Here is a 10,054-nt window from a genome sequence, read left to right as displayed (position 1 = left end):
GAAAAAATAGGCTAAAAAATGAGAACAAAGTTTCTCGTTATTGGAGTGTTAAAGCTCTGGAAGGGCCTTTCAATAGCAGGAAAGGGCTCATTTTTAAGAGCTTCATAAATTAGTGAAGACTAGACCAAAATGACCCTAGATATCTAGAGCAGTTTCAGGTTCATGTTTATGAATCAGGGAACAGAGACTCAACGAAGTCCCTGAGAGACTAATCACAATGACCCTTCTGTGGGATCAAAGCCATTGCCAGAACAGGATAAAATTTCAGCCAGACCAGATAATTCTGACAACAAAGCCAGATTTTGCTTCCAGTTCTTCAGACATCACATTACGCTTGGGTAAAGTTCCCAGTCTTGACTGTGGTCTATAATTAATGTTTCAAGCAAATTCTGGGCCATCTCCTTATTTTCTGCATTGTTACATGGAGACACACAAGTTCTCAAAATGAGTGGGAACATTTTGTTACCATTGTACTGAGAAATGGATGATGGCAGCAATTCTGCCACCCTTAAAATGAGGAGACCATGGTACCAGACCTTAAGGCTGCAAAGCCAGAGAAGCAGTAAAGTCTCACATGAAGTGATGAGAAGGATGCCCCTTCTGCAATGAGCATTGGCCCCTTCTCCTGGAGCCTCAAAGGTGCATTTGAAACAGAGTTCACCTTGCACTAGCACTTGGGCATGTAGCCACAGCTAGTTTCTTTGCTGGTGCATCAGAAAAAGCAAATTATGATGCTTACATCTTCTTCCTCATAGAGTTACTAGAAAATTGAGGCTCTGTTCCTGGGAGGGCAAGTGTTACTGCCCAGGCTCCCTGGAACACTTTCAGATCACTGCAAACAACCTGATCTTACTTTGAATCAATGGCTAAGGTTAATGAATTTTCAGAAAGCATGAACACCATAGATAGAATGACTATAAAGACCTGGTAGCAATCCTGCAGAGATAATAATACCAAAAATTAATATTTTGCTTTGAGTTTATTTACTTTTTGAAAATTATTTATTAACAGCAAACCCTTTTACAAACAAACCAGAACAATCAAGAAATTTGTCAAGGGTTCTCAATTGATTTTCTCTTTGAAGATAAATAGGGTGCTTTTATGTTCATACTCAGTCTTCTGCTACATAACTTCAGCCCACTGGAGACACTGACAGTCTCTGAAAAACAACCAAAGGGACAGGAGGCCAGCTTTAATCATTTGTAACTAATACACTGTGCAACATAGAGAGACTATGGAGAATAATTCTATATGGGAAATCAGAAGTACTGTATTCCTTACAATTACCCGTCTTTAAAGAAAAGACTTTGGTGGCATGGAAAAATAAGAGTAGTGCTGTAGTTATGCCATATTTGCTGCATCCTGTGTGAACTAGTTTCATTCAAGTATGAACTGTGTTGCTGGTTTTATAATTTACATTATGTCTCTGAATTGTTTTCTACAGTGACTTTTGAGAAAAACTTGGGGGTTTAGGCAAATTGAATATTGTTCTTTCATGGGGATCATCCAGATGCAGTCAATGACTCAGTTTTATATGCCTCTTAGAATTTAATTTTATTTTTAGAATGAAGAACCTTTTTAGATTTGTTGGAGCCTATTCTTTTGCAGAGACACATTGCTTGAGAAATCACAAGTGGCTTCCCATAAACACTCAGAAAGAATCAGAGACTGGGAAAGCTGTAGAGACTGTAGGAAAATCTGAGGCTGGAGCATAGCACTGTAATGCAATGTGATGGATTATAGCACATATCATATTAAGTGGAAGAGCTTCTTGCTGTTCAGCATAGTACAAGCCTTTGCCATGCTTGTGACTTGGGGAAGGGATGGGGGGAGCTGGAGCTGCATTTGCTGCACATGGCAGTGACAGCATGATGCAAAGAGAAGTCACTATGCTGAGCGGTGACCGAGAAATCCTTATGCTTTCCTAGGCATAGGACAGCTATCTGCTGCCTCTCACAAAATGTAAACCCTTCTTTGTGGACTCCAGATCCAAACCTTGAATTCTCAAACCCTTTGACTTTAAGGGTAGGGAAATAGAAGCCTGAACCTGACACCACTGAGGGTTTTTTTATCTCTCACTGACAACTCCAGACTGAAGACCATAGAGGGAATCTCCAAAGAAGACAAACTTAGTTTATTTGTTGCAACTTTCTGACAGTCAGTATCCCATCACTCTCCACCTATAGCATATGGTTGTCTTGTCCATTTTCCCTTGCTTCTGGAGGCTGCCTTGTTCCCTGCTATAGAAACAATTGTCTTGTGACAAGGACAGTAAGTATACTGTCATAGATGTCTGGGCAGTTACTTCCAGAGGCCCCATAGTATGCTCTCTAGTATCAGGAATAGTAGATAGCCTGATTTAAAAAAACTAGAAAACCCAAACAACCACCACCAACAACAACAACAATGAAAAAAAGAGAAAAAACTAAACAAACAAAAAACCAAACAAAACCAACCAGCTGAAAAAAAAAGACAAAATAAAATATGGCAGAGGCACAGACACTGTCTCGCCAGGGCTTTCAGAGCCAGGCATGTGAATGGGGCAGCTCAGGAGCAGTGCGATTCTGTTCACATGGTGCTACACCCACGTAAATCAATCTGCGTAATCCCATGCTGTCACACAGAACTAGCGCAGGTGTCTCTGCACCTCAGGCAATCCATACTTCAGATAATCTTCCCAAGAACTATAAGGAGTTATAGAGAGTAACTTGTACACTAATCCCCAAAGCAGACCAACCCAGGAGTGTGACAACCCACTTTAGGGAGGAGGAACAAGGACTTCAAAGCCCTGAAGAAGACCTTGGGCAAGAAAGTGCCTGGTTTCGAGACTCCATGTTGCCTGGCGGAGTCCTGTGCTCCTGAGGAGGGATGCAGGCCTGCAGGTAGCTTGGGATGGTGATGGGTGACAAAGTGTGGGAGCTGGAGACTCAGGCTGCCAACCAGGACCTGTTAACGTAGGAAATGCTAATCAAGGCAGTGCATCTGAAGATGCTGTTCATAAGCTATTTCAGTTCTTTTGTTCACTTGGTGTCCATGGTAGTTTGTCTAAAACTTGAAGTTTGCCATTTGCTAGTTTTGGCATAGCTAATGAGGACTAGCCCAAGTCCTCTGCATCTCTTTCTTTAGTTACCGCAGAAAGACCATCTTCAAAATGTTATTACTATAGAGCCTCCTAAATACAAGAGAGTCACAGTAAAGAAGTACTTACTAGTGAAAGGAATACTTACTAATGAAATTATTTAAACATTTTTTTATCACAGTATGGAATTCTCCAAGATTTTTTTTAAAAAATATTACTGCTCTGTTGGTCCCATTGGAGTCATCTGTGAAACTCCAATCAACTAAATAAGAAACATCTAAGAAAAACTATTTACTGCTCACACTGCACTTATCTTCTAAAGTAAATGATGCTCCATACATGCCTAGGTCTATGTCATCAGTAACTCCACAGGCCTGAGACTTTCTCTGAAGCAAGCAAGTGTGTTGGAAAAACACCCTACACTTTACTCTCTCTTCCTTGATTTACAGTTGGAGGCTGACTTTTTTTTCTACCAAAGAGTAAGAAGAGCTTTCAGAAGTAGCAGCAACATTTTTCATCTGCAAAATATATGCTTAGCTCATTGCTACAGAACGCCAAACAGTACAAACCCAAGTGACAGGTCTGCTGAGTGTTTCACTGCAAACAATACACTCCAGGCTCAGAGGACTTTTCTATACAGAGAAAAAGAGCATATGGCAGCTGGCCTACAGGAGGACTTACTGCATCTTCTTTATCTCACTTCTACACCTGTGAGCTCTCTTCATTGCTTCATCTTCTCTTTTCAGATACAAGCTATTATGACTTGTTAAGGGATATTGTGTAATTTATTTTATTAATAAGAATTTAGCCATAGATGGAACCTGGTCTGAGATGAGGCAATACTCTCTATCTGCCCTGACACGTTTGTGAACTGTGAGAAATTTGATTATGCACTTGATGTAGTTTTATCTTCTAGTAGCACATAAAATTGCAGAACATTGTACTTTGATTGCAAAGGTTTTGGGCTTAGACTGTCTCTTGTGTAAGCAGAGCCTAATAGGGATCTCATTTTGTCTGTGTCCTCCAGATGCTTCTGAATGGAAATTCTAAGTATTGTCAATCCACAAGAATGAGTTATTCCTGAGTCCTTCCACTGCATAAAGTTGGTATAATCCACTTGGTGTTGTGTCAATTCCTGTACAAAATTAAATCTTTTGTGCATTTACTGCAGAAGCACAAGGAAAAAGTAAAAACGATACGCCCAAGGAGAAACACATACACACACATATATCCAGGTGTTTACAGAACTACTCCTCAGCCTCTGCCTGTCTCTGAAGTCCATAGTCATTGAATCTTCTGCCACTGGCCAAACATAAATGCAGTTCAGTAAGACCATCAACCACCTACAGCACTTCAGTCCTACTACCAGTTTGCACCAGTACATCCAACCACTACCTCACTCTTTGGTGAACACTGTAGTAGCATATCTCATTTCTGTAGACACAGAGAGATGAGGAGATGAACTAGATGAGGTCCTCAGCTCTGGGAAAGGAACTAGAATGAAAAGGCAGAGTGGGAACAGGTACTTCAGCTGCTGAAATCATTTACAATCCTGCAACAAAGGGGCATGTGTTGTCATGTTCTCTGGTGGGTTCTGGTCTCCTTGCTTCAGCAGTTAGAAATTTACCATGATGACTGACTTATCTCAGTTCTCTCCAAGGCACAGGAGACAGCTGTTGAGCTCTGAGCTGGCTGGCATAGCCAGAGGGTCTTGGGTTCAGCTCCTGAGACCAAGCCATATGTGCAACACATTACTGTCCCCATCCTGCTTTTTGCAGCCCTATTGGCTACACGTAGCTCAGGAAAGTCTGCGTCTCAACTACTCAGCATAGATACATACCTTTGGCTCCTGGGAGGGGCTGGTCACCTTAATATAAGGGTTTAGAGCTCCACAGCTGGCGGAGAGAGTAAAATCAGGTTTTGTCATGTGTGGCCACGTGTCTTTGAATCACTGTTTGTTTTGTCTTTGGAGAGTTCAGCCCTGCCTCTGTTCAGCTGTTAGTGCTTTAAAAGATCTCCCAGCCATGTGAATCAAACTGGCATTGAATCCAGTCATTTCAAATCAGATCAAGTGTAAGTCTTCAAATTAAATTACATAAAAGTCATGAAAGCATTTTACTATTGTACTCTTGGGATTATTTTAGAGATGCAGTTAGATTTCCGTCAGCCATGGCTGACTAGATTTGCTTAAAAATCTGTTGGTTAAAAACTGTCCTCTACTGCCACATGTAAGATCCAGCTAAGTCAATCCTCCAGATCCTACTTTTGAGTGACTTTGGAGTATTATTTTGTCACAAAGTAACCTGGAGCAGATCTTTCATTCTGCAGTACAAAGAGCTGATGCCTCCAAAGGATGCGTGGGAGCAGAAAGCAAGTGGTGGATATCACAAAACAGAAGCATATAAGATCATTACCTCTTTAAGCTGCAAGCCTCTCTTAGTGTTGCACAGCAAGGCACCAGTCCAGTTCCATTCAAGTTTTGTAGTCATGATGGGAGGAAGTAGTAAAATGGAGATTTTGAGGACTATCTATTGACACAACTTTGTGTTGTGCTTGGAAACTGGGGATTGTCTAGTAGTTCCTTGAGAGAGTTGGAGCAGGTACATCATTCACTTACAGGGAATAGTTACACTTAGGAACACAGTGTCAGTGGGCACTGCCCATAATAATGATAGATGTTATACATTTGGTTGTGATTACTGTGGTGCTTTATAGGTGAGAAGGTGGGGGATTCCAGCAGGGCATACACTCAAAAGCAGTCAGTGCTGGTGAACTTTTTCAGCAGAACTCAGTGGCCTTTGCAAGGACCTTTCTTTACTTCTGACCATGGTGAGTTACTATTATTTGCATAGCAGAGGATAAACACCAAGCTAGAGAGTGCAACAAGGAAATTGACAGCTGGTAAGCACCAAGTTTTTAAAATAAGGATCAGTGGCAGAAAGGAGTAATTAGAGTACTGATGGAAAGGTTTTATAAGACCTTTGAAGATGGAGTTTTCCTTCTCCTACCTTAGCTTTGGCCATATTGACTGCCATCAGTGTTCACTCTGGCCTCCAATCGGGATTCATGGAGACACACCATTCATGACGCTGCTGCTTCCTTTGAGAATGCACGGAGAGTCAGTCTCGAGGAGAAAAAACAACACAGAAAGAAGTGTTCCTCACCAATATCACCTAAGGAGACTTTCTGCTGTGCCTTTTGTGGCCGGACTTGCCTATCCTGCATCAGCCTTTTTAGGCACCAGCACGCTTGCAGCAAGTGTGGGTAGTGCCCTTCCCAAACCTTCGTTCACAAAGCCTAGCCATGATGATGATGATGAAGATGGATTATATCTTGAAGAAACCTTTACAGACTTTCTTCCTGGGGAATGCATTAGAGAAAACATACAAATGGCCATTCTAGGTCAAACCAAAGGTCTGTCTTGATGGGTATCCCATTCTCAGCAGCACTATAAGCAGGTGCCTGGGATGAGAGCAGGAAGCTACGCATGCTACATCCTCTAAATGCTTTCCCAGACTCAGCATATTCTGTTTCAAAGGACTTCCTGATCTATATGAGGGTTCCTATATTTATTAACCATCTAGTACCTGGAATCCAAGGGCGCAGGGAGTTGTCTATCTATGTTGCAAAGTAAAGTTTTAGCTTCTGCTGCATCCTTTGGCAGCAAGTGACACCAGTCTAATGCGTCCTGTGTGAAGGACATTTCTATTTGTTTTGAACCCAGAGCTGCAGCACAATCATCCTGTTTTATCAGATAATTCTTCTTGGAATAAGAGAAGCATAATCAAAATGCTAGTCACACCTGAGACTCAAAGAAAACTCAGGGTCAAACATGGAAGTCACCAGTCTGCCCTTAATGGCACTGAATAGTCATCATAATTCTATGCTCCTTGCAGTGTAGATATAGTCAGAAGGGCTGACAGTGCAAGACCAGCCCAAGATTTGACAGTGTGAAATGCAGCAGAATGGTAATGAATAGGAGAATGTAACTTTTAGCTAAACTAAAGATTAATCATTTGAGGTCCTGGTATAAGGAAGCTGGTGACTGAGAGGAGGAGCCTATCAATAGGCTGTTGGAAGGAGGAGAAGGGCAGTTATTACTTCACGTGTATCTGCCATTGAGAGAGGAAGTTTTTAGGCCCTTTTTATTTTATTCACTCCCCATATCCTGCATTGGACTTTCCTGTCCCTGAATTTTGCCAAGTAGCAGATTCACAACTTGTATACTGCATCTGAACTTTAGAGGCAGGTATCTCCCAGCATAGTGTCTGTGGTTGGACACAGGGAGTGTGTCATTTAACTAATGACAAAATAGCAGGAAACTCTGTAGCACCAAGACAAAAAGCAGCCAGTGAAAAGCTCTCCATTTGACATCCCTAAATTCAGGTAGACAACAATTCCCACAGGGAACTGCTTCACAACATGGGAAATTGTAACAAACATGACAAAAATCTTGAGCAGCATCTCAGCAGCTGCTGAGACAGGTATACCAAATCGCACTCCCCTTACAGGTACTTTTTAATACTTCTCTCTGCTGCCACAGCAGAGAACACTGTAGTTTTATGTCCATCGTATCCTGATTGGAAGAGATGCTTATAGCTCATGAGGGACCTATTTATTCTGAAACAACTTTTCCCCAATCAATTCACTGGCATTAGGGGACCATGCCAGTGTTGCAGAAGCAAGCCAGCTCTTTACTTGTTTTGAAGCACATTGATCTCCCCAAATCTTCAGAATTGACCCACAGTCCAAAATCAATGGTTGAAACCCCCAAATACTCATGTGTCCTCTTGCAAAAGTGAGTTTACAGTTGAAAAGAGCTCAGCAATAAAAGACCTGGCTATAGTCCAAGTTTAACGGACTTCATTTAAACATACACACCAGTCCTGGAACACAGCAGCTCCTGTCACAACTGGTGTAAATAAAAAATGCCATCATTGGTGGATCATCTTACCTTTATGTCACATATCAGACAGACCAAAACCAAATGGAGTAGTTCATCTAAATCTTCACTAGTTTTTAAGAAAGCAAGTTAACATAAAAAAAATTACTAAAATAACCTGAAGGCTGTGGTCCAATAAAAACAAAGTAGTCAATGCTTCTGGCTTTCTTTTTTTTGATTCTGGCAATACTGCAGTGTGAATGCCAGTTGAGGCATTGTCACAAAAAATACAGGTGGGGACAGGTTTGCTCCTGAAGGAGAGCAGGCAGCAAATGAAATGGCTGTAAAGTTTTAAATTTCATCTGGATACACAGAGGCAAAACAAGGCAGCAGATGTATTAACTTACATCCTCCCAGATCTCTGTTTGCCATGGATGGGGACTTTTCCAGCCTTGATAGTACTGTAGTGCATTGGGATGCTTGGGATGCTTGTGGCTCAGACACGGGCAGCTCCTGCTGAAACATCCTATCCCCACACCTAGTGATGCTGGATTTGAACTAATCCAAATTATCTGTATCTGTCTTATTACTACCCAATTGTTTTTTCATTATTTTGACTGAAAAATGTAAAGCAAGAGCACTGTAAGTCTTTGGAAATGTGTCTGTGGGACTCTAATTTTTGCTTCCCTTGTCTTTCCTTCTTCTCTGATAGCTTATAATTTTTACCCAACCCTAGCATTTTAGTTAAAATGAGAGCAGTGTTTTGCATGAATCTGCAAAATTGATCTTGTGAGTCTGTACTGGCAGCCACCCACAGTCAAACTTTATGCACCTAATGCTGGAAATGCACTTACCTAAATTAGATATCCCATTGCAGCAGAGCTCCTCAATAGCAGGGCAGATCAGTGCTGCCTGCACCCTGGGAATCAGCTGGCTACTCCTTATCTTGCTGGAGATTGAATTTGTGACATTTTTTACTCTTAAGCTCAACTGTAAAGATGGCAAAATTGCTTGTCAAGTCAGCTCAAGAATAATGGTAAATCCCTGATATTCTCAATGGATTTGAAGGTTTGCTGTAGCAAAGCTACTTCTCAGAGATCATTCTTTATTACAGTCCTTACCTTTACATCTTAGTTTTCCCAGCCACTTTGAAGGCAATGAAAATAAGGCAGCCACCAACCTAATCCATTCCATACCTTGAAATATTTTGAAAGCTCAGCCATTGTTGTTTTCCCTGCAGGAACTTGCTTCTTATATAAATCTTCTCTTCTAAAAAAACCTATTAGTGCCTTTGCATATTTCCTTTCAGAATTACAGAGGAAGATGTGACTGGTGAAAAAAAGTAATAAAGGAACCACTTTTCTGCGATAATAGCCTGACTGGACTTCACAGGTAAAATTTGCACTGTTCCTCTCCCTTGTCATGATATCACTGAACACCTGAGCTGACCTGTACCCTGTGTGGGGAGGGGACTGAGTGAACTGTGGTGCATCAGCTCCCTCTAAGGCACTTCACTGAATAAGTTTGGGGCAGAGGGGCTGTTTCTTTGACTTTGCATTGCTGGAGTTGTGAGTTTTAGCTTCTCAAGCACAGATCTCTGCTTAATGGGATAGAAAAGTAATCCCAAAACCCACTTACAACCCTCTTCTTGGCTTGGGGAAGTGGAACACCAGCCTCTACTGAGCCACTCATGTAGCAAAATGCTTTCATTTAAGTTTATGTCCAACTGAAGGAAGGGTTTGTCAAGACAGAAAATAAACATATGCATAAATGTTTTAGTGCAAAGGCGAAGATGCCTGAATGAGAGCACCCGTGTTGGCAACTGGGAAGGGTTGGTGACTGCTCTATATTGCCATCTAGGAATCTGTGTTCATACCACACCCCAAGACTTCAAAGTTTACCCATTTATGTGCCAATACACAGGATCTATGAAATCCACAAAGAGGAGCCCCACCAAGAAATGATCTCTGTTTTCAACCCATGTTTTAAATGCAGAGATGCAGTGAAGCCTTCTTGGCTTCGAAAGTCTTTCTCACTGTGCTTGTTCATGATGACTATAAATCTGTAATGAAGCTCAAATACAGAACAATATG

This window comes from Pithys albifrons, chromosome 2 (genome assembly GCF_047495875.1).
Source record: "Pithys albifrons albifrons isolate INPA30051 chromosome 2, PitAlb_v1, whole genome shotgun sequence".
In the NCBI taxonomy this organism is placed as follows: Eukaryota; Metazoa; Chordata; class Aves; order Passeriformes; family Thamnophilidae; genus Pithys; species Pithys albifrons.
This window is presented reverse-complemented; position numbering follows the sequence as displayed.